We start from the raw sequence: 25,263 nt of genomic DNA on the forward strand, positions 1-25,263 counted from the left end.
GATACAACCTGTAACCTTTTCTTTCAACACTAAACCATAAGCCAAACAACCAAAAACACGCATGTGCTCAATAGATGGCTTTCTATCATGCCATGCTTCACATGGAGTCATAGACTGCAACGTTTTTTTAGGACACCTGTTGAGTACATAAGTGACACACATGACAGCCTCGAGCCAAAATGAATGTGGTAAAGCTTGACTCTTGACCATACATCTTGCCATTTTCGTAAGATACTTGTTTTTCCTCTCAGCAGCACCATTTTGTTGAGGCGTATACGACACTGTACATTGGTGTTTTATCCCATGACTAGCCAAAAATACATTAAATTCATGAGACTATAAGAATTTGTAGATGGCGTCAAAATGCCCTGTCCTGTGCTGTGCTGAAGTCCACCTCCCCGCCATATTTAACCGTGTAGTAGCGCCCATGTGTGTCTGGCACGGGTGCGTCAGTATCCTTGTCCTCTGCGTCAAGGGTGGCACACTCTGAAAGTGGGGACTCCGTTCCCCCGCCACTACCAAAATATGTGAAATCACAAGATCCGCTGCCGCTTTGTCTCTTATGATGCGCGGCTGCCTTGAGACGAGCGTCGACGCCCGCTGCTAGAGGAAGTTCATTGACGGTGTTCTGGCGAAGCAGGAGTAGAATGGAGTGGCGTAGGAACCTGTGATGCCATGGGAGTGGGACCCTGTGATGCAAGGGGAGTAGAACCCCCCGATGGAAGGGGAGTAGGATGATAAGAAGGGGATGTAGACTGAGGTGCCGTCAGTCCCTTCCTAACTCCCCCTCCATGGTGTAGTTTGCGAAGAAATACCGTAGGTCGCAAGCTGTTGCGGAGTGTAGCGACTAAACAAATTCTATGTCTCTCGGAGGTATTGGTCTGGTAAAGAGAGAGCCCGCTGTAGGTCTGGATCTACGACCGATGGAGGAACCTGAGAAAGGTAGGTGTAGGATGGCCATACGTGCAAATAACAAAAATAAACCTATGACACTCATGATTTAGGGTTAACTAGCCAAAAACATTCGTTATTTCTTTGCTTGTTCTCACCGACTCAAGACTCGGGTCCACTGGAGGCGATGTCCACCCCGGGTGGGAGCCCACCTGGGATGTGAACCAACCAAAAGAAGAGCCAACTGGCTGCTCCCCACCAGTTGGTCTCTCGTCTGACATCTACATTACAAAGAGCAATATAAGATTAAGCTTTCCATCCTACTCACTCATCTATAAATACGTACACAAGTATATTAGCACACAAACACGTAGATACATATACATACTAGTAGACCTAAGTAGAGGCTAGTAGTGCCAAACGTCAAGTGCACTTCTTTAGATATTATCATAGTCTCAACCATGGTAAAACCAAAGGTACATTGTGGTAATCCATGCATGAGTGGATCAATGACCGCAACGCCACGATTAAAAAAGGGCTTACCCAAGAGGAAGTGTCTAACCTTCGAGTGCTATGCTCCCATACTTAGTGCCTACATACATGTATAAATAAATATATATAATATATATACATATAGGTAATGTAGCCATAGTTTTGAGTAGAGATAAAGAGTTATGGTTGTAAATGTAGCCATCGTTTTGTGTTGTGCGTAGTGCGAGAATGCTCTTGCTTCTGTAGAATGCTATGAAGAAGAGCTTCTTTATTGTGCTTCTTGCGCAGCATCTCTTCATAGAACCTCCTTGTTCGAGGGATTACTTTGCCTCCATTCTGAGGTACGATATCATTAAAAGTTGTCCAACATAATGCCTATTTGGTGGGGAGAAAGAGATAGGAAGAGAGATAGAGAAGTTAAGGAGAAGAGAGTAGAAAGTAATTTCCAAGGGTCTGTCGACGTCACGTAAAGAAGGCCTTTTTCATAGCACTCTACAGAAGCAGGAGCATATCCGCACTATCTCTCTCTCCCTCTCTTTCCTTCTCCCTCCCTCTTTCCCTATCTCTCTATATCTCCCTTTCTCTCCTCTCCCTCCCTCTCTCCTCTCTTCTCTATCCCTCTCTCTCTCTCTCTCTCTCTCTCTCTCTCCGTCTCCCCCCCCCTCTCTCTTCCCTCTCTCTCTCTCTCTCTCTCTCTCTCTCTCTCTCTCTCTCGGGGTGGATGTTTGACATCAAGAAATGGTTTGAAAGATGGGATGCATGTCACTTGGTCAAGGATGTATCAATCGACTTCCAAGTTAATGAGGCCTTCTTACAACGCCAATGTATCATGGCTTGGGAAAAATCCAAAGGTTCTCGCTTCAGCCATTACAACACACACATTGCCCCAAACTACAAATTTCTCTTCTTCTCCAAACATGGTAACCGAACCCATCCCTACATCCTTGAGCCCATCTTATTGAGTGCAATTTGCACCATTGCCTCCATTCGTCTTAGCTCCCATTCTTTACGCTGCGAGATAGGACGTTGGGGCACTGGCGAGGAGTCTCATCGACTTTTCACCTTATGCTCTCGTCAAGTGCGAGAGAATGAGTACCACACACTACTTGAGTGCTCAGATTTTGACCACATTAGGTCCTCTTTTTCCCATATATTCAGCCATGAGTTCTCCCTACATACCTTCATCTCCCAACCACGATGTCGACTCTCTATTGCGGCGCTCATTTCATCCATTTTTGAGCATCGAGAGTCACTTATGACCTCTACTCACACCATGTGACATGTTCATTTGGTCCCATAGGTCATATTTGACCTCCGAGGACGATAATAGAACTATCTCTCTCTCTATCCCTCATTCTCTCTCTCTCTCTCTCTCTCTCTCTCTCTCATTCTCTTTCTCTTTCCCTCTCTCTCTCTCTCTCTCTCTCTCTCTCTCCCTCTTTCCCTCTTTCCCTATCTCTCTCTTTCTATTTCTTTCTTTCCTCTTTCTCTCTTTCCCTATCTCTCTCTATCTCTCCCTCTCTCTCTCTCTCTCTCTCTCTCTCTCTCTTTCCCTCTTTCCCTATCTCTCTCTATTCGTCTCTTTCTCTTTCCCTCTCCTTCCCCCCCCCTCTCTCTCTCTCTCTCTCGCTCTATTTCTCTCTCTATTCCTCTCTTTCTTCCCCCCCCCCTCTCTCTCTCTCTCTCTCTCTCTCTCTCTCTCTCTCCCCCCCCCTCTTTACCTCTTTCCCTATCTCTCTCTCTTTCCCTCTTTCCCTATCTCTATCTATTCCCCCCCCCCCCCCCCCCCCCCCCTCTCTCTCTCTCTCTCTCTCTCTCTCTCTCTCTCTTTCTATCTCCCTCTCTCTATTCCTCTCTTTCCCTATATCTCTCTCTCTTTCCCTCTTTCCCTATCTCTCTCTATTTCTCTTCCTATCTATCTCTCCCTATTTCTCTATTTCTCTCCCTCTCTATCTACTCTCTCTCTTTCCCTCTTTCCCTATCTCTCTCTATTCCTCTCTTTCTCTTTCCCTCTCTCTCTCTCTCTCTCTCTCTCTCTCTCTCTCTCTATTCCTCTCTTTCTCGTCGCCCTCTCTCTCTCTCTCTCTTTGTCTATTTCTCTCTCTTTCCTTCTCTCTTTGTTTCCCTCTCTCTCTCTCTCTCTCTATCTATCTATCTATCCCTCATTCTCTCTCTTTCTTTATTTCTCTCTCTCTCTCTCTCTCTCTCTCTCTCTCTCTCTATTTTCCTTCTCCTCTCTCTCTCTCTCTCTCTCTCTCTCTCTCTCTCTCTCTCTCTATATATATATATATATATATATCCCTCTCCACTTATCTCCCTCTCTTTAAATTTATCTCTCTCTCTCTCTCTCTCTCTCTATTTCTCTCTCTTTCTTCATTTATCTCTCTTTCTCTATTTCTATGTAGCAAACTTAACATTTCTATCTAACATTCTATCCAAACAAGCCTAACGAAACAACCATTTCCAAACAAACCGAACAAAGCAACCATTTCCCAATGAATGAAGTATGTTATGAATTCTCTATTTTTTATTTTTTTTAGGGTTTATGCATGTATGTGTATGTGTGTGTAGTAAAAAGAATATGGAAAGAGGGGGAAGGAGCTTTGTTTTGTGTTTACCTCTTTCCTTGTAACGCGGTTGTCGGTTAGGTTGGGCTTCCAAAGACGATGGTGGAAAACCCTCTTCGACGAAATCCCCTTCGATGTTTTGCTTCCAAAGACGATGGCGGAAAACTCCCTTCGACGAAACCCCTTCGATGTTGTGCTTCCAAAGACGATGGCGAAAAACCCCCTTCAACAAAACCCCCTTCGATGTTGTGCTTGAGATGGAGTAGAGAGAGAAGGTGTAGAGAGAGGGGGGGGGGGGGGGGGGAAGCTTGGAGAAGGAGAGAGAGAGAAGGAAGAGGGGGTGTGGGGGAGGGGGGAGCTTGGAGAGGGAGCGATGGCGGAGAGGAAGAAGGCAGAGTATGCAACAAAAACGTAGCATACTTTGCCTTCTTGCCTATTTTAGGTACCAGGCATTACCGTGGTTATTACCGCGCCTATTATCGCGTCTATTATTGCATCCGGTCATTCCAAACGGATACATGCGAATCCGAGGTTTGGGGGGGGGGGGAGGGGGAGGGGGGTACAAACCACCCCCTCTACCCTTAGCTATCTATTATTCCATTTTTTATCCTTTTGAGTTTTTTAATGAAGATTTTTAAATTTTTATGGATACTTTATTTTGTAGTACTTTTAAATGTTTACTAGTTTCATTTTTTAAGTTCTCATTAGTTAAAAATGAATTTAGCACTCATTGTCATTTATTCTCAATGAACTTAACTTTATGTATTTTTTTAATGGAATTTAGAGCTTTTCTAATTATTTATTTTTTAGGACACATGAACTAAATAAACCACATTTCGCGTGTGCAGGACATTGACTGGGATGATCGTGGTCCCCTTGGAGGCCCTGAGCACAATCATTGGCTCAAGAAAAACTCCCTTGTCCTTCCACCAAGTGCAAAAGGGAAATCCCTCGCTTGAGGCGCATTGCATTGGAGCACATGAAGAACGAAGGGCTTTGGCATCCTCAAAAAAGTGCTCAGAGATATGAGAGCGCGACTCACTATCGCTTGAGGAGGTGCCCCAATGGTCTGTGTTCGGTGGTGGTGCACCGGCGTGCAAGGCCGAACAGTAGAGGCAAGAGCGACTGGGCGATTTGGGTGCACCGCATGGTGATCCTCCCATTGGCTCTACTTTGGCAGCTCCTATTGCGTCTTTCTCGCACTTTGAGGCAGAGAATGAGCACATGTTCAACATGTGTGATGAGTTACTAGCTCATAAGTGCGATATGTGCGAGGAGGATTGCCAGCCCTGCACTAAATGGGCTGTCGAAACAGAGGATAGATTGATGACAAGTGCCTGAACACCTCTTTACAATGGTGCACGGTACTTGATGCGCTGAGCATGCTTGGAAGTCCTCAACTTGCAAGAAAAATTTGGTTAGAGTAATGCAAGTGTTGATGCACTACTTCTGTAAGTATGGAATGTGGCTTTTATATACTCTCCACTCGCTGTATGTTGCCGTCTTCTAGAAATTATACTAATACATATGTTTGTTTGTAGTTTGATGGGCAAAATGTTTCCAGAAGATCACCACATGCATGCCTCCAGATCGTCGACGAGCTAGATCGTATGTCACTGCACTTGTAATGGAGTATGAGCGCACCCATGCGTGCGTCAATGATTGCATGCTATACTGCAATGAGAACGCACATGCTACCTCATGTCCCGTGTGCGGGGAGGCACGATACAAGACCGGAGTGAGTGGGGTGCACCTACCCCACAAGGTATTGAGACATTTTGCATTAATTCCTCGCATCCAACACATGTTTAAAAGTAGGTCTACCGTGGAGCTTCTCGCATGGCACGCGAACCATCGCTCAAATGATGGAATGATGCGTGTCCTTGCCGATTCACCTGCATGGAGGCACATCAAAACTCAATGGCCAGAGTTTGGGTTGGAGCCTCGACACTTGAGGCTTGGATTAGCAAGTGATGGTGTCAACCTCTTTGGCACTAAGTCTACTTCATGGAGCACTTGGCCTGTGGTGATCGTCAACTACAATATTCCACCATGGGAGACAACCAAGAAGGGTAATATACTTCTTTCCTTGCTTGTGCTAGGGAAGTACAAAGTGTCAAATATTGATGTCTTCCTCAAACCCCTCATCGAGGAGTTGGAGGAGTTATGGAGAGGAATTCCTGTTTGTTGGAGAGGCCATTGTGAGGGGAATCCTTATGTGGACTATGCATGACTATCCTAGGCTTCGAGATATTTTTGGTAAACGCCCTTTCCTCTATCTCTCTCTCTATCTTTCCCTCTCTCCCTTTAGTTCACTTTAGTTCACTCATCTCTCTAACCATATGATATGTATGCAGGGTTGTCCACATCAGGGCACAATGCATGTGCTACTTGCAGGCCATCGTTGGTGACGGAGAGGCCAGATTCCTTGCGCAAGGTAATCTATCTAAACAACCATCATTTCTTACCCCAAGGTCATAACAAGCACAAGGCTCCAACAAATGGGAAGACCCCTCTAAATCTCACGATAACAGATTGGGAAACCATTTGGGAAGAACACCACAACAACAATCCGGCTCCGTGTCCTCCACCAAAAGGTATGTCAAGGTATTTCATATTTTTAAGGCTTCCATATTGGAAGGACTTAAAAATACAACACCTCTTAGATCCCATGCACATATTCAAGAATGTAGCCCAAACACTATGGAACCACATTATTGGCAAGAAGGACTCTTTGGATGCAAAGGAGGATTTGAGGCTTTTAAAATGTCTCCCCACCTCTGCTACTCCACGTCGTGCCCCAAATGGAAAGATTGTGCTTCCTAAAGCACCATGGATGCTAGCCAAAGAAGAATTAGACAAGGTGAAGGGTACCATTGCCTCTATTCGCACACCAACAAGATACATGAGGTCGCTAAAGGGAGCTTTCAAAAAAGCGAAGAAGAGTGGAAGAGTTCAATTGTATGGGTTGAAGTCCCATGATTGGCACAAGATGCTTCAGATAATCTTAATACTCCCTATTCTATCTATAGTTTGTGTGTATGACCATCACTCACTTTCCCTTCCCCTGATTTACATTGTAGTTCATTTTGATGGTGAATATGTGTATATGTCGGGACAAGAAAGTTAGGGATGCTATTTTCAAACTAGGAGAGCTAGTAAGGTACACCGCAAAACTCCACTCAACTACACCTTTTTTATGTTACATACAAAATACAACTAGCACTTAGTGTATCCTTGTGTGTTTTCTTGCAGATTTGTGAGCTCCAAAGAAATCGAAATAGATGCTATCCCTGCTGCTCAAACACTTGCAACAGAAACTCTGTGTGCCATTGAAGATGCATTTTCTCGATCAGTCCTTTTTAGTCAAATTCACCTCTTGGTTCATGTGGTGGAGATCGCTATATGTGGAGTAGTGCGTGCACGATGGATGCTCTTCTTAGAGAGGTTTTTAAAGAATCTCAAAGATTTTGTGCGGCTACGGTCTCAACCAGAGGCATGTATGACTGAAGGGTGGATCGTTCAAGAGGCATTTGTTTACATATCAGATTATTTGGCACAAGTTGATCCTTCAATGCCTCGCATGTGATCTGACGAGGAAGATGCAAGGATGACTTCACATTTGCCAAGTAGAAAGGGAAAAGTACTTAACATGGATATGAATCTATCCCGAGTGGTCAATAAGTTTTGTATTCTCAATGCAAAGATCATGACCAAGTGGGTGGACTTGTGGACAACCGCAAAGGCAAGGCGTTTGCAAGAGAGGGAAGCATGGAAACAAGCACATGGAGGAAGGAGGGCACCCCTAGTGCATAGACACCTTGCATTTTTCCCATATCTCATTAGTGCAGAGTGAATTCATGAGATAATGACTGAGGCAAAAGCGCGCGGAGAAGACATCACCAGCAAAGAATAGGAGTATGCACAAGGCAGTGTACCAAAGGTAGAGTGCTCATATACCTAAACCATATTGTAAATTTTTCTCTTGAAATTATCTTTGATATGTATTTGATAAATTAATATGCTTTTCTATTTTGTAGTGCCTTTCCTTCAACTCTATGTGGTCAAAGGGTCGTCACTTTTGTACGCGCCACATTAACGAGCGTAGAACCACCATGGATTGTGCCGTCATGGGCAACTTTGACACAAACAGTGATGAAGCCAAGTACTGTGGAACTATTGAAAGGATACTAAAGGTTAATTTTTAGAACCTTTCATACCTTCATCTTCGAGTGCAAGTGGTTTGCAAATGTGTCTAAACGACATGAGAATGGCTTCTACATGGTGGACTCTAGTGTGCATCACACAGGGAGGTATGATAATTTAGTTTTACCGCACAATTGTGAGCAGGTGAGTGACTTGTACCTTTTTTATTCTTATTTGCTTGTAGCATTAGTTATACCAATGTACTCACTTTGAGCTTCTATTTTATAGGTCATCTATATCCCAGCAATCCACCAACCAAAACTTTGGTTCATAATTCCCTCCGACTTTGGATGAGGTGGAAAAGAGGAGAGGGAGTTCATGAATCAAATCTGATGGCAGCAAACGTGAGGATGATATGATGATGAGATGGAGAATGAGAATCGAAGATAAAAATAAAGGAATGCACAAAATGACAGTTCGTTTCTCTCTTTATTGATTTAGGAACCATGGGCTTAGAATTGGATGATGCCTCATGTAGAGAACTTTTGGAATTGCATCCTCACTAAGATTAATAGAAGTTTTTGGTTCGTGTAATCCATTCAATCTCTCTCTCCCTCTTCTCTCTCTCTAGATTGAGAATATGCTCAATTATGTTTAATCATTACCAATAATCTCTCTCTCTCTCTCTCTCTCTCTCTCTCTCTCTTTCTCTCTCTCTCTCTCTCTCCTTTTTCAAATTTGAAAATTTTATACAATATTCTTTAATTTTTATTGAGAGGAGAAAAACACCAAAATTTGAAGGGGCGGGTGGGGGGGGGGGGGGGGGGAGGGGATGTTTATTTTAAGCCAAAATTTGAAATTTTAAGCGCTAAATTTGGTTGTCGAAAATAAAAACGATAATACACGCGGTAATAACAGCAAGAATAAGCGTGGTAATTACAGCGAAAACTGTCGCGACAATATTTTAAACACAAAAAAACTCCCCCACCTTTCTCTCTCGCATTCGAAGGTTGCTCCGACAGCATCACCCACTAGCAGTGCTTCCTCAGCGTGCTCCTTGCTTACAACCTTGCGGAGAGAGCTGGTTGGCTCTTCTATCGAATACTAGAGAGAGAGAAGCCAGTGTGTCAACAGAAAGAGTGGAAGAGAAGACGTACGCTTCATACAGGTGTTGTGCAAAGTTTGCAGCTTACATGTAGGGATTATTTTGCAACGACGCATTCTCCATGTAATGCCCACTTCTCGTCCCAGTTGTGTACACATGTGGTCATGAAATTAGTCTTCGTGCAATAAAAAATGCATAATGGTATACATCAGAATAAGCATAAGCGTGTATCTTTGATTGGATGAGAATTTTCTAATATTTGTGGCTTTAACATATTGTTAGCGTCAAGGGCTTTGTAGAAAAATTTGATGGCTCATCAACAGCTAAGCATGGCTTGCTAGTTTTCTTAGATATTGGGATCTCAGCTTAGAGTAGTTTAAGCTTGACATTTTACAAATGGATTACTTAAGTAAGAGCTAAGACAAAGTTTGGACCGTTTCAAAACCTCTCGGCATAATTCAACCAGTGTAGTTAGTGACCTCTCATAATTTAGGATACAAGATATTCTCAACATGGGTAGGTCTAGGAATAAACCGAGACCTATTTTTTGTAATTCAAAGCTCTAGATGTAGCTCGTGGATAACATTTTCAGGAAAATGTGCCTAACAATGCTTGCAAATATATACATGGTTTAACTTGATGACTGCCATGTAATTCCATGTTTGATTTGTATTGGCATGACTCATCACTACTAATAGATCCAAGCTCTCACTTGTGTTTCCTCCTCCATGTGAGCCATTGCCACAGCCATGCTGGGCAATCAACATATCTACGAGACGACTTGTTTGGATAAGAATCACATCAAGAATTCTGTGTGCTTTCATAAGCACCACATTTTGCATACATAATGACCATTTGCTAGTGCTAAGAAAAGCCATGAACTTCCTTGCCAGAGCCATGTTATGCGTATTTTAGGGCCAAAACATCAGGTGCAGCGGAATTGAACTGGTGAAGATCTAGTTTTACACTTCTCAAAAATCCATCTACTTCTTTCCTTGCGTTAGTGATCCCTTTTTGCTTAGATGATGGTTCTTTTTACTTTCCCCAGAAGAGAGGGGCTGAGAGAATGCAATAGAAATGGGTAGAGGGAGAGAGAAAGAGAGAAGAGAAGAGTGGCACCCGATGGGGACCCAACCAACCGTCTCAAGGGATCCCACAACGTTGTCGATGTGGTATTCGCTTTAGATTGCGTAAATGGAATGTACACACAATGCAATACATCAAGTGCAGACTCTACTGACTCGAATGATGACTGGTTGATTTGATGCACCTTGGATCCTTCTTGATGTGGGATTGCGGATGGCCATCGAGGGTAGATATGGGGCTGATTTTTGCTCCCGATGTGAGAGTAATGAAGAACTGAGTTCTGGCTGTAAAAACACATGGTCTGCCAGAGTACCGGACCGCATCTGGGATAGGTGGCGTCTCGCATTGCCTCATCGGTTGTAAGGTGCAGCGAAATGAATGTTTGAACTTTGCTCAAGATGAGTACTCCGAACTGTGCTCAAGGTTCCTTTTTGTTCTTATGGAAGGTAGAGCCTTCCGTTCTTAATGAGAGAGTGCAATGATCATAGCAAAGTGAATGGACACTGTGCGTGCAAGTATACGAGACTGAGAGATAGAGAGAGAAGAGAAATACGACACCAGAGACGTTGTAAAACCCTCCTCCGAAGGCACCACTCTCGTCGTGGCGAGAGTGGTCTTCTATTGATTGCACAAATTGGTACAAACTGAATGCATGTGACTGATGCAAGTTTAGGCTAGATCGATAACGACGACGGGGATGTCGAGACCGATCTAAGGACTGAAATCTGCTACTCTTTATCTGTTGTCCAAAAACGCTAATGGACTGAAATCTGCTACTCTTTATCTGTTGTCCAAAAACGCTAATAGGCTGAAATCTGCTACTCTTTATCTGTTGTCCAAAAACGCTAATGGGCTGAAAATGTAGAAGAAAACGCTGCCCTTGCTGGTCTTTATGGCTGAAAAGTGTTGGTGCTTATCAGCTAAAATCTGATGGTTCTTAGGGCTGAAAACTGATGATCTTTACCTGCTGAAAATTGCAATGCTCGAGGGCGATTCTGACATGCTCAAAACGCTAAGACTGCAGATCTGGAAAACGCTAGAGCTCTCCAAAAACGCCAGGGCTGCAAATCTTCTTGGAGGAAAAACGCTAGGGCTAGGATTGTCTAGGCGATGGGTATTTGCTGAAGAAATTATGAGCTTCAAATTATGTTGAAGGAATGCAATACCACAAGTGCAGACTCTACTAACTCGAATGATGACTGGCTGATTTGATGCACCTTGGATCCCTCTCGATGTGGGATTGCGGATGGCCTCCGACGGTAGATCTGGGGCTGATCTACGCTTTTGATGTGAGAGGAATGAAGAACTAAGATCCGGCTGCAAAAACGCAGATTTGCGACAAAAAACGCACCAAATCCCTCACGTAGAGCAGGGCTGAAAACGCAGATCGCAACGATGCCGACGATGGAGAGCAGTGGAGCTCTCGATGACGGCGAAGGAATGGCCAAGATGAGGGCTCAATGGGTTGCCAAAGTACCGGACCCATCTGGGATAGGTAGCGTTAGCAAATCTCGCATTGCCTCACCGGCTGTAAGGTGAAGTGGAATGAATGTTTAAACTTTGCTCAAGCTGAGTGCTCCGAACTGTGCTCAAGGTTCCTTTTTGTTCTTGTGGAAGGTAGAGCCTTCCGTTCTTAATGAGAGAGTGCAATGATCATAACAAAGTGAATGGACAATGTGCGTGCAAGTGTATGAGACTGAGAGACAGAGAGAGAAGAGAAATACGACGAACACCATATTGAAGAGTTTGAGACTTTCGAGTCAATTTGGGAATCACTAATGACTTGAAGATTTGGCCATATGGACAAATCTCAAACTATTTTTTAAGACCAAGTTATTTTTACAAGGTAGTACTTGAGAAGATCTTCTGATCCATGCTCTCAAAACTTTGGCTAAGATTTAACCATGTGGTCAAATCTTAAGCTCTTATTGAAAGTGGGAATTGGGAAATTCCCAAACTTACCGATATGGTGTTGACAGCAGAGACGTTGTAAAACCCTCCTCTGAAGGCCCCACTCTCGTCGGCGAGAGTGGTCTTCTATTGATTGCACAAACTGGTACAAACTGAATGCATGTGACTGATGCAAGTCTAGGATAGATCGATGACGACAAAACAGGGATGGCAAGACCGATCTAAGGGCTGAAATCTGCTACTCTTTATCTGTTGTCCAAAAACGCTACTGGGCTGAAATCTGGTGCGGCTGAAAACGTAGGAGAAAACGCTGCTGGTCTTTATGTCTGAAAACTGTCGCTCCTTATCTGCTAAAATCTGATGGTTCTTAGGGCTGAAAACTGATGATCTTTACCTGCTGAAAATCGCCATGTGGAGGACGATTCTGACATGCTTAAAACCCTAAGAAGGGTGATCTAGAAAACGCTAGAGCTCTCCAAAAACACAAGGGCTGCAAATCTTCTTGGAGGTAAAACACTAGGACTGGGATTGTCTGGGCGAAGGGTAATCTCCTGAAGAAATGATGAGCTTCAAATTATGTTGAAGGAATGCAACACCTCAAGTACAGACTCTACTGACTCGAATGATGACTGGCTATTTGATGCACCTTGCATCCCTCTCAATGTGGGATTGCGAATGGCCTCCGAGGGTAGATCTCGGGCTGATTTGCGCTTTTGATGTGAGAGGAATGAAGAAGTGAGTTCTGGCTGCAAAAAAGCAGATTTGCGACGAAAAACGCACCAAATCCCTCACGTAGAGCAGGGCTGAAAACGCAGATCGCAACGATGCTGACGATGGAGAGCAGTGGAGCTCTCGATGACGGCTAAGGAATGGCCAAGGTAAGGGCTCAATGAGTTGCCAAAGTACTGGACCCATCTGGGATAGGTAGCGTTAGCAAATCTCGCATTGCCTCACCGGCTGTAAGGTGCAGCGGAATGAATGTTTCAACTTTGCTCAAGATGAGTGCTCCGAAATGTGCTCAAGGTTCCTTTTTGTTCTTGTGGAAGGTAGAGCCTTCTGTTTTTAATGAGAGAGTGCCATGATCATAACAAAGTGAATGGACATTGTGCGTGCAAGTGTATGAGACTGAGAGATAGAGAGAGAAGAGAAATACGATGCCAGAGACGTTGTAAAACCCTCCTTCGAAGGCCCCACGCTCGTCGGCGAGAGTGATCTTCTATTGATTGCACAAACTGGTACAAACTGAATGCATGTGACTGATGCAAGTGTAGGCTAGATCGATGATGACGACGGGGATGGCGAGACCGATCTGAGGGCTGAAATCTGCTACTCTTTATCTGTTGTCCAAAAACGCTAATGAGCTGAAATCTGGTGCGGCTGAAAACACAGGAGAAAACGCTGCCCTTGCTGGTCTTTATGGCTGAAAACTGTCGCTCCTTATCTGCTAAAATCTGATGGTTCTTAGCGATGAAAACTGATGATCTTTACCTGCTGAAAATGGCCATGGTTGAGGGCGATTCTGACATGCTTAAAACCCTAAGAAGGGTGATCTGGAAAACGCTAGAGCTCTCCAAAAACTCTAGGATTGCAAATCTTCTTGGAGGAAAAACGCTAGGGCTGGGATTGTCTGGGCGAAGGGTATCTCCTGAAGAAATCATTAGCTACAAATTATGTTGAAGGAATGCAACACCTCGAGTACAGACTCTACTGACTGGAATGATGACTGCCTGATTTGATGCGCCTTGGATCCCTCTCGATGTGGGATTGTGGATGGCCTCCGAGGGTACAACTGGGGCTGATCTGTGCTCCCGATGTGAGAGGAATGAAGAAGTGAGATCTGGCTGCAAAAACGCACATTTGCACGAAAGAAGCACCAAATCTCTCATGTAGAGCACGGATGAAAACGCAGATCGCAACGATGCCGATGATGGGCAGTAGTGGAGCTCTCGATGACAGCGAAGGAATGGCCAAGGTGAGGGCTCAATGGTCTGCCAAAGTACCGGACCACATCTGGGATAGGTGGCGTTAGCAAATCTCGCATTGCCTTAGCGATTGTAAGGTGCAGCGGAATGAATGTTTGAGCTTTGCTCAAAATGAGTGCTCCGAACTGTGCTCAAAGTTCCTTTTTGTTCTTATGGAAGGTAGAGCCTTCCATTCTTAATGAGAGAGTGCAATAATCATAACAAAGTGAATGGACACTCTATGTGCAAGTGTATGAGACCGAGAGATAGAGAGAGAAGAGAAATACGACACCAGAGACGTTGTAAAACCCTCCTCCGAAGGCCCCACTCTCGTCGGCGAGAGTGGTCTTCTATTGATTGCACAAATTGGTACAAACTGAATGCATGTGACTGATGCAAGTCTAGGCTAGATCGATGACGATGATGGGGATGGCGAGACCGATCTAAGGGCTGAAATCTGCCACTCTTTATCTGTTGTCCAAAAACGCTAATGGGCTAAAATCTGGTGCGGCTGAAAACGCTGGAGAAAGCGCTGCTCTTGCTGGTCTTTATGGCTGAAAACAGTCGCTCCTTATTTGCTAAAATCTAATGGTTCTTAGGGCTGAAAACTGATGATCTTTACCTGCTGAAAATCGCCATGTGGAGGACGATTCTGACATGCTTAAAACCCTAAGAAGGGTGATCTAGAAAACGCTAGAGCTCTTCAAAAACGTCAGGGCTGCAAATCTTCTTGGAGGGAAAACGCTAGGGCTGGGATTGTCTGGGCGAAGGGTAATCTAATCACGAGCTTTACCACTTGAGAGATAATATGACCTAGGTATTGAATCTTGTGAAGGAAAAATTCACTTTTGTTTTGGTTGAGGAAAAGCTCGTTTCTCCCCTCAATGCTTGAAAAAACACTTGAGATGTTGCTTATGTTACTTTAAAAAACTTGGAGTATATGAGATGATAACATCAAAGAACACTCCAATGAATTTGCGGTAAGGTCTAAAAATTTTTTTCCATTAGACAATTGAAGTTGGTGCATTAGTCAAGCCAAAAGGCATGACTAAATTTTCATAAAGACCAAATGTGTGCAAAACGCGGTCTTTAGGATATCTTCATCCACTATCCTTATTTGATGATAGCCACTCTTAAGGTCAATCCTACTGAAGTAGGTGGAACCTTGTAGCTTATCAAACAGATCTTCTACTCGAGCCATGGAAATCTGTTTTTGATAGTGATATGGTTTAATGCTCGATAGTCCACACACATACGGTATGTACCATATTTTCTTTTTCACTAAAAGGACTGGAGAACAAAAGGAGAGGAACTAGGCCTCACATCCCTTTGTCTACCAATTCCTGTACTTGTCTCATGATCTCCTCTTGTTGAGCTTGAGAGACTCGATAAGGAGGCTTGTTAGGCGGTGAGCTTCCTGGAAGGAGCTTAATACGATGGCATCATCTCCTCGTTTTGGAGGTAAGTCCATAGGATATCATCGATGAACACATCTTGAAATCCTTTTAGAAAAGTAGACAAGTCTAACTCTTCTTGATTGCTACTATTTACATTTGATGAAACATTAGGATCTTTTAGAGACTCTTTTGACAAAAATCATGTATGCAAAAACCGAGCTCTTCATTGACTTATCAGCAGGAGAAGTTACAAGTGGAATAGCACACGACCACACTCACTAAATCTATATACATATTCTTTCCCCTGTAGGTGTGGATTCTCCTTTCAGGGAACTTGATATTGGCAGCCATGCGATCAAACCATGGCGCCCGTAGGATAGCGTCCTCACCATCTCGAAAGCTTGAATGCCTAGCTTGGTGGCCAACTCCGTTGATATGAAGTTGTGAGTAGAGCCAAGGTCAAACAAGATGAAGGCATCATGCTCTCTAACCTTTCCCCAAGGAAGGAAAGTGATGATTCTTTGCAATGAGTGTCCCCTTTTGAGCTTCGATGGTGGAAGCCCTATGAGTCTCATTGCAAGCATTCTTTTTTGGGGCAAGAACAATAGCCATGTTCTTGCTCCCCACACTTGAAACACTATGGTCCTTGCAAAAAGCTTCAAGCTCTTGAGGAGAGAGTTTGTTTTTTACTTTTGTAAATTCCCCTTCTCCTTGGACCGATTTTTGTTGTTGTTGTTTTTGTTGGAAGTACCTTTGGAAGAATTTTGAGCATTGGTCTTTCCCATTTGCATTTTTTTTCTCTTTGTTTTCCATGGGCTTGCCATTCCGGTAGAGCCCCTTGATGGAAATTGATGCGTGAAACAACCATGGTGTGATGGATTACTTCGCTAATAGATCCAAGCCATTGAGAGTTGATGTATTCGACCATCTCTTCAGGTAATCGTGCACAGAATTGATACCTTTGCTCGGCAAAGTCTTTCTTTTGAAAGACAGTGACCTTGAGATGTAAATCCAAAACGTGTCTACATACTTGTGGATAGACTCATGAGAGAGAGAAGCTTCAAGCTGCACCATTCGGTAAACACTTTGTCCTTTGCATCGCTTGCAAGGAATTGTTTCATGATGGAAACTCATAGAGTTTTCCATGTCTTTGGGCTTCATCGTTGCCACAAAGGCTAGCCCACCATTGACGAGCTGATTTTTGAAAGTTCATAGATACATGGTGTAGCTTGGAGGACTTCGTAAAGCCCTCGTCTCCAAAGGCCGCATCAAATTGCTGGATGAAGGCCAACACTTTGCCAGTAGCACCAAAGGTGCCATCATAGGTGAGAAAAGAGATACTCTTTCCTCCCTCCTTGAACTTCTTTTAGTTTTGGGACCTTCTTCCATCCAGGGATGATTTGCAATGTTCTCCCCTCTTGTTTTCTCTAGGAAATAGCCACCAGCCTTCGTCGGAAGAGGAGGAAGGTGAAGAAGAAGGAGAAGAGGATGACCTCTTCCTAGCCCTTTTCTTCCTTTGTTTCCTCTCTTCTCTTTTGGAATGACAAGGAGAAGGACTGTGTGTTGATCTTTTCCTCTTGGGAGGAGTGGGCGATTGTCTAGGCTGTTGTCTCCGTGGAGCCACATCTTCAGAGCAACTTAAATTTTCATTGCTTTCTTGCTCTTTGGATTCCTCCTCTCGTATGGGAGAGAGTCTTCTTTTGGGGTCTCTTCATGAGGCCTCCTAAGCTCTCTCTCCTCATGGAGGGGAAGGGAAATTCCATAAGCACGAAGTTGTTGAGTAACTTCGGCTTGCAAAGCAAGGTTTCCCAGAGCTTGTTGCAACCTAGTGATAAGATAAATTCACAAACATGGGGGCATCATCATTAGCACCTTCATGGGCAAAATCAAAGCTATCAATATTCATTCTACTCTCTTGATTATTGTCAGCCATGTTAACAAAATCTATGTATGTACTTAGTGTATGCTTTGGCAATTCAAAACTTTAGTTGCCACTCCTCTTAGCCTTTGAAACTTGGCTCTTCGGTATCTACACCCACAGCTCAAAGTGGTTAATTATAGAGAGTAGTGGAGTAGGTGTAACATAGCAGAGTTACTGAGGGCTAGCTCCTTTCAGACTTCTCATGCTCAATAATGGTAAAGCCGTAGGCAAGTCTAAAAAAGACTCCATTATTAAGTCCAAAGCTCCCGAGGTGTGCACCATATCCCACATAGTGGGCTCAACAAAACCGATAATAGATCCAGTTCCACTTACCCTAATATAATTAACAACATCAACCATTTATAGGCTACTTAAGGACCTCTCTTCTTAAGCAAGAAAAGAGAAACCAAAAGCTTTGATACCAATGTAATGGAAGAGGAAAGTGAATAACAATTGAGCATTTCCTTGAGCATTCCTTTTTGAGTAGATGTAGAATGAAAAAGAGAGTGCTTTGGAGGATGGAGAGAGAGCAACACTAACACATTACTTCATTAACATGGCATGAACAATACTTGTAAAAGAGAGTGAGAGTTTAGAGAAATTGACACCAATAGAGGACCGGACTAGTTGGAGCCGGTCCCCCCTCCAATAGGCACTTGTATTATAGATTCTTCCATGATGGAAGACTTGTTTACAATACAACTTATTGTGTTTCCTTGAATATTCTTGATGAGGTGAAGATGGCAAGCTTTTCACTCACCAAGCATTAGCATGGTAACAACAGTAAACATGATTAGCATGAACTTGAAGAATGCCTAGCATCAATCCCCAAGACCTCAAACACTATGAAAGGTGAAGAGAGATGGCAGGGAGTGAGGAAGAAGAGAGAAGTAGAAGTAGCTCTACCAGAAAGCAATAACCCCTTGCACGTAATCACTCATAGCTCTTGTAGCATAGCTTAGCATAGTGATAATGGAGATTAGAGAGATTGATAAGCAAACATAAGCATTCTATTGTGTTGATTTGCATCCATAGCGAAGATCTTGTTGTAGTAGGCACTCAACTTCTCAAGCCTGGAGAAGGAGATGGAGTTCTTGCTTCACAAGAGTGTGTGAAGAGAAGAATGAGGAGGGAGAAGGCTTGTGGGATGCTCAAATGAGAGAGAGAGAGAGAGAGAGAGAGAGAGAAGAGAGAGAGAGAGAGAGAGAGAGAGAGAGGTAGCTTGGTCGATCCCCTTTCCTAGGCTTTCTTTGAAGCTCATTGGGCCATGTAGCCCTCTAGCCAATGAGAGATTGGCTCCCTTTAAGGCAATGTGTGTAGCCTCTTGAAAAGTGTTCTTCTTTCCCTCTTGTGAGGTTAATCTAGCACCCCCCTTGCTTAAGCACAGTCCTTGCCTGCTTGAGCAGTGTGCCTCTACACCTAACATGTGGCCCCTTTCCTCTCATGAGAGTATGGGCCCTTGGTGAGGTGCATACATACTACTCACATCCCTCCTTTGTAGGGCTCGCCCCCTTCTTTGTAGAAAGTTTCTTTGAACTTGATGAGCAGGCAAGCCCCCTGATTAAGCACAGCCCTTGTTTAAGCAAGCTACCCCCCTAGCCTGCTTGGACCTTAATTGATTAAAGTTTAAAAATTAGTGACTGCGTCTTAAGGCTTTTAACACTTACCTTTGGAGGCTTCAATGAAGCCAACCCTAAGGTCTTTTGCTCCATTGTTTAGCCTTGGTCTTTGATAGACCATTTCTCATTTGGGCCCCTTTACCATTGGCCTCGTGTTAAGTAGATCTATAAGCACATCTGTATCTTAACCCTTGTTCCCGTTTATTCTCCCACATTAAGTGATCAATTTAATATGAGAAAATCATTTGGGTTGGTTAGATATTAGATTTTATGACACCTTAGAAAGAAAGGTAGAATCTTCAGGAGCTTGGCTTATGGTGGTGCTTAGCTTAAGCTGCTCAGGTTTCAAAATCACTGACTCTTGTTGATTAAATGTTGCGTCGCCTTCTCTAGGTGCAAGGTAGGACTTCTTGATAAGGCATTTGGCTTACCTTGTTGACGACCACGTCTATAAGAGATAAGAAAATCAAACCTTGATAGGATACTACTCCACCTGTCTTGGTGATGATTTAAGATGCAGGATACCATGAAGTATTCCAAATTCTTGTAGTCTGTATAGACATTGATCTTAAAGGAGATCCTTCAAGTAGGTGATGCAAAGTGTGGAAGGAGTCGATGATTGGTGAGATCTCTTTGTCATGGATTTCATAATTGATTTCTGCAGCTGAGAACTTGAGGGAATGAAAAGCCACTAGATGTACTCGATCATCCTTACCTACTTGGGATTGAATAGCGCCAAGGAAAAAATCTGAAGCGTCTGTTTCTAGAATGAAAGGCTTTGTGGGATTTGCATGAATTAGAATGGGTGCGGTTGTGAAAACTTGCTTTAGACTCTGAAAAGCTTTCGTGGCCTCTGAGTTCCAAACAAACTTATTATGACATGTCAACCTTGTGAGTGTTGTAACCACCTTGGAGTATCCCTTGCTAAAGATACGATAGAAGTTTGCAAATCCGAGGAAACATTGGACATCTCTTTACCGAGGTGGGTATCTCCCAATCAAGGATGGTTGGAACCTTCTTTGGATCCATGGAGATTTCCTTTTCAGAGATAACATACCCAAGAAATTCCACCTTAAGTTGATGAAAAGAACACTTCTCCAACTTTGCATATAACCCTAATGCGCAAATCTTTTCAAGCACTAACCGTACATGGTGCTCATGCTCTTCTTGATCCTTGGAAAATATCAAGATATCATCCGAGTATATCACCACAAAATAATCCAAATACTCCTGAAAGATGTCATTCATTAAATGTTGAAAAATTGTTGGGGCATTTGTGAGACCAAATGGCATGGTGCTATATTCAAAGTGTCCATATCTTGTGCGAAAGGCTGTCTTCCATTCATCACCTTCTTTGATTATGACTAGGTTGTAAGGACATGAATGTCTATTTTTGTAAATATTCTTGCATTGTCAAGGCGCTCAAGAAGCTCTCAGATCAAGGAAAGGGGATAGCGATTCTTGACGGTGATCTTGTTCAGGCCTCTATAATCCATGCACACCTAGAGAGTTCCGTGCTTCTTTTTTACAAAGAGTATTGGAGCTCCAACTGGGGACTTTGAATGTCGTGTGCAAAATGTACGGGTAGCACTATAAGAGGAAAACTACAAACCCGCAAGCATCGCCGTCAGCTAACAAAGAAAAATAGAAAGAGAAAAGATTGTGTGTGCGGAAATAACAGTAGCAATTGACGCAATAGTGATTTAACAACAATATACGCGGTAATAGACGTGAAAATATACCCGTGACTATTATCATGTGCGTTGTTGTAACTATTACCGAGACTATTATCACTAAACTCCTATTTAAAATAAAGGTGCTCATTTGGGCCACCCACCTTTATTTTTGACCTGCATAAAACGCATGAAACATCAATTTTTTTTTTGAAAGACCATACAAAAAAAATAAAAATTGAAATTGAATATGCTTTACCTTGACAATTTAATGTGCAGAAGATCAACTATTTAAAAAGTTACAAATAAAATAAAGAAAGTTGTATATACATCGTGCCACATTGGAACTTTATGAGAGTTTAGACTAATAATTCTATATCTAATCCTCCTCTTCCTCATTCATAGCACGTACGTTTGATTGCTCTAACTCTACATTAACCCAAACCTAATTAAACAAATATCAACATCTCAAAATAATTAATACAGTATTATTTCTTTAAAATTGCCGCTTGTAGTGATCCAACCGCTACATCGAATTGTTCGCGAGAGATGTGGTTGTTCTCCAACAATCATCGCCACATTTCAAATTCTATATGCCGCTCTCGTAGCTTGACCATCTCTCTGGTTGGTTGACTAAGAGTGATATTTTCCTAAGTTAGCAGTAACAACAACAAATTATTAAGTAAAATCAATATAATCACCGATTTAGGTTGTACTCTATTCGATCTTACATATTTGTCTTTCCATGCTGCTTTACCTCCCAAGCCATAGTGTGTGGGAGTTTGTCTGGCCCGAGCTTCACGTTGTTGTCTGTAGATGAGCCCCGTTGTAGCCTGATCGCTCTTTTTCTTGCATTTCCCATGTTGCCACCACAATAGCTCCTGTCTGGATCTCTAACTTGGTTGACATCTGTGTGTATTTTTTTTACAAACCACCCAAAAAAGAACCATCCAAACAGATTGCCTTACTTCACCTAATCAAAATTCCTTTTTATCCCGTTTTCACGAGTCCAAGCAAGTCAAGAATGTCAGCTAGATCAATAAGTATCATAAGAGTCTGCAGAGAGTCCAACAAAACACGTCTCGAACATGCTCCCTTTTCCTTTAAAACACTCCCAAAAACTTAAGACAACTCTAAGTTAGGGGGGTGTAGAGCGCCCTCACCTTTTTATATTGGGTTTGAATCAACAAGGAGAGTCATGTACTGCTTGCATTAAGGTGAAATCCATGAGGATCAAAATCCAATGTACCTCCTACAAGCCACTTGTGCATCCCAATAGAAGCATATAGAATACAGATCTTAAATGAGGAATCAAATCTCCTACGGCTTAGAATCATCATAGCATCCACTCACCTCTCAAATGATACCACGTGATTGTTTGTACAACTACACAATACATCCATAGGCACATGTCAACCCATTAGAATTCCGCGGCAGAGAAAGAGTCAGAGACAACAACTAATGAGGGAAGCCGGTCACGCTCAAATGCTAGAGGCGATAGTGGACATGATCATTTACAGGCCGATAGTAAGGAGTACCATAACCCCAACCCAAGATAATTACCACGCTTTAAAAAACCAAGATCCAATTCCCATAAGATAAGCACAGTGAGAAGAAGATCTACCAAGTGTTCCAAGTAAGGATGCTACCTGCAAGCCTATTAACTTCAAGATAGGATATCAGTCTACATACCAACTAAGAGTATAGAGGTCGGCCACAACAAGTAGCTTAATTTGCAAAGGCCAATCCAATTTAAAAGGCATCCCAAAAAAACACCCAAAGGAATAATCAACCCAAATACTATCATAGTCAATTGTTTCCTCTCCTGCAAAGCTCAATCCAATAGAGATAATATTTTCACAACAAACTCTAACTAGAATAGGTACAAGTTTAAGTGAGGGACCAAACCGCCTTGGTAAACCATGCTAGTGATAGTGTTAAGTGAAGTGCATCCTTTTAGTAAGATGATGTCTGGCCATAAGTCGACCAGGAGTAAGTGTGTCTTTGTGTCTGTGTATGTGTGTGTGTGTGTGTGTGTGTGTGTGTGTGTGTGTGTGTGTGTGTGTTGTGTGTTGTGTGTGTGTGTGTGTGTGTTGTGTGTGTGTGTGTGTGTGTGTGTGTGTGTGAGAGAGGGAGCAAGAGGGGAGAGATGTACAAGTGAGAGAGAGGTAGAGGGCGTGGGAGGTAGACTAGGGAGGGTTGGGCAAGGTGCAGGTGCGATGGTAGAGAAGAGAAGGGCATAGTATGCCATGCAATGTTACTCACTTTGAGCTTCTCTTCTATATGTCATCTATATCCCAGCAATCCACCAACCAAAACTTTGGTTCTTAATTTTTGTAACACCTCGGGAGAACCATTTTTTCCACTAGGTATTTCATTGACGTAATCACGATCATGTGATTATGTTAATAACTATAGTATTTACAGAAGAAAATCATGTGACAATTAACGTGACTTTGATTATGACCTGCAAAAACCCATAGAGCCAGTTAGCCCGTCCGGGTTTAAATATAGTAAATAGTGCACTTACCGTGGTGCTTTAGCTAGGAAAATCCTTGGGGAGTATATCCAAGTGCTGGGTATAGTCATCTCCTTGTGAAGTGGCCTAAGGTTATAGAGTCACAGGTCCTTTTTTTGAGCCGAACTCGGATTCTTAATTCGGTAACCACTTCTAAAAAATTTTAATTCCTCTACCGAATATAAAGGTACGAAACCAAAACAATTAAAAATTTGGAGAGTCATGCTCATTGAGATGAAGCCATTGGTCCAAATGAGGGATGTAATTGGTTTTAGAAGATGAGCATATGTAAATGACGAGTCGATAGGCAAGGGCTGGATGTCCTATACTAGTGTACTGGGCATATCAAGATCCTTGAAGTCTAATTACATTTTTCACCATCATAGGTTTGAGCTGATATACATTTTCACTCCACAATATAAGAGCTATAATCCTTAATTGGGTGAAAATAGCTTTATATATTGATTGGTTGCATAAGAGGATTACAAGTAGTCCTCAATTGTGTGATTCCTTCACTGAGTACAAGTAGTCCTCAATTGTGTGATTATATTGAAGATTTATTTGCGTTAGTTCATGCATTGGTTTATACAAAGAGTGCAATATATATTATGATAGATTATTAGTGCATGAAATAACCAATCATATATTTTACTGCTTTTGTTTGTTTTTTTGCAAACAATTGACATCTTTCGGTGTAGAAGTTGATTATTCTTTGTAGCATTTGAAATTAGATGTGTCTTATTGTTTGCAAATCAAAGTGGACATATAAATTATCATCATAATAATAATTGCATTGAGAAATTCATACCATTGTTGTAGTTATTATGCCGTCATAGAGTGTATTGCAATGTGTATGCTTGCTCACAACATAGGTGATCGATATGTGGATTGACTAGTGTGCATTGAAAATCTCATATTGTGCATTTTGGTTACTTTCATAGTGAATGGTTTTTTAATATCTATTGAAAATAAGAAAAATGTTTTAAAAATTGAACATATGGTTCTTTTGTCTTCAGCTTAATTTAGAAGCAATGGAGAAAAATGTGGGTACAAGTGGTTCGAAGAAGCGAAAGAATTAAAAATCTCCTAGCAAAGAATGGGATTATGCTCACAACATATGCGACTGATATATGGAGTGGCAATGTAAATTTTGTCTCACAACAAAATTAGGCGGTGCACCATGTATTAGGAACCATTTTTGGGTAGCGTTAAAAAGAGTTGTAAGAAATGTGAACATCCTCAAGCACCTGCAATTGCAAAGCGTTTGAGAGAAGAGCTCGCCAAAAAGGGTTACAAGAGACAATAGATATATAGCTCTGTGGCTGCAAGTCAAGAGTTGTCAGAGCCAAATATTAACTCCGCAGATCCTGTGGTGATGCCAACTAACCTTGGAGAATAGCCTGCGTAGAGGGAGCGTTCCTTTTAAGCACATTTCTTTCAAGCTTCACAATGAAGGTGGACTTGGTCAAATGCATCAAAAATCATCACATCAAAGCTTTTGAGCATAGTCCTAGAAGAAGCAAAAACTGCACTCGCCAAAGCAATATTATTCACTGAAACTGCTTTGGTCATGATAGACATCAATCATTGGAAGGTTGCTTGTAAGAAAATCGGTGAGTTTGGTCGAGGATTTTCAGCTAGCTCCTTCTTATCACACGATACAAAATGTTTTCTTGGACAAATGTTACATCGAAGTCAAAGAGCGTATTGGCAAAATAATACTTGGAAATATTTCGCTCTCAGGATGCACAATTGTGAGTGATGACTGGTCAAATGTTCAAAGAAGACCGCTGACCAATATAATGTTGGTTTATTCAAGGGAAGAAACATTTATAAAGGCGATTGATTATGCAGAACACGCATTCAAAAGACGGACGGTTGTTAAGGTATAAGTCTCTTCTAAGTATTGTGTTAAAATTCTTCTCTAGTAAAACTTGAACATTAAATATTTGTTGGTATCTTATAGGGAGATCCTC

Source organism: Adiantum capillus-veneris, chromosome 29 (genome assembly GCF_014529385.1).
Source record: "Adiantum capillus-veneris isolate H3 chromosome 29, ASM1452938v2, whole genome shotgun sequence".
NCBI lineage: Eukaryota > Viridiplantae > Streptophyta > Polypodiopsida > Polypodiales > Pteridaceae > Adiantum > Adiantum capillus-veneris.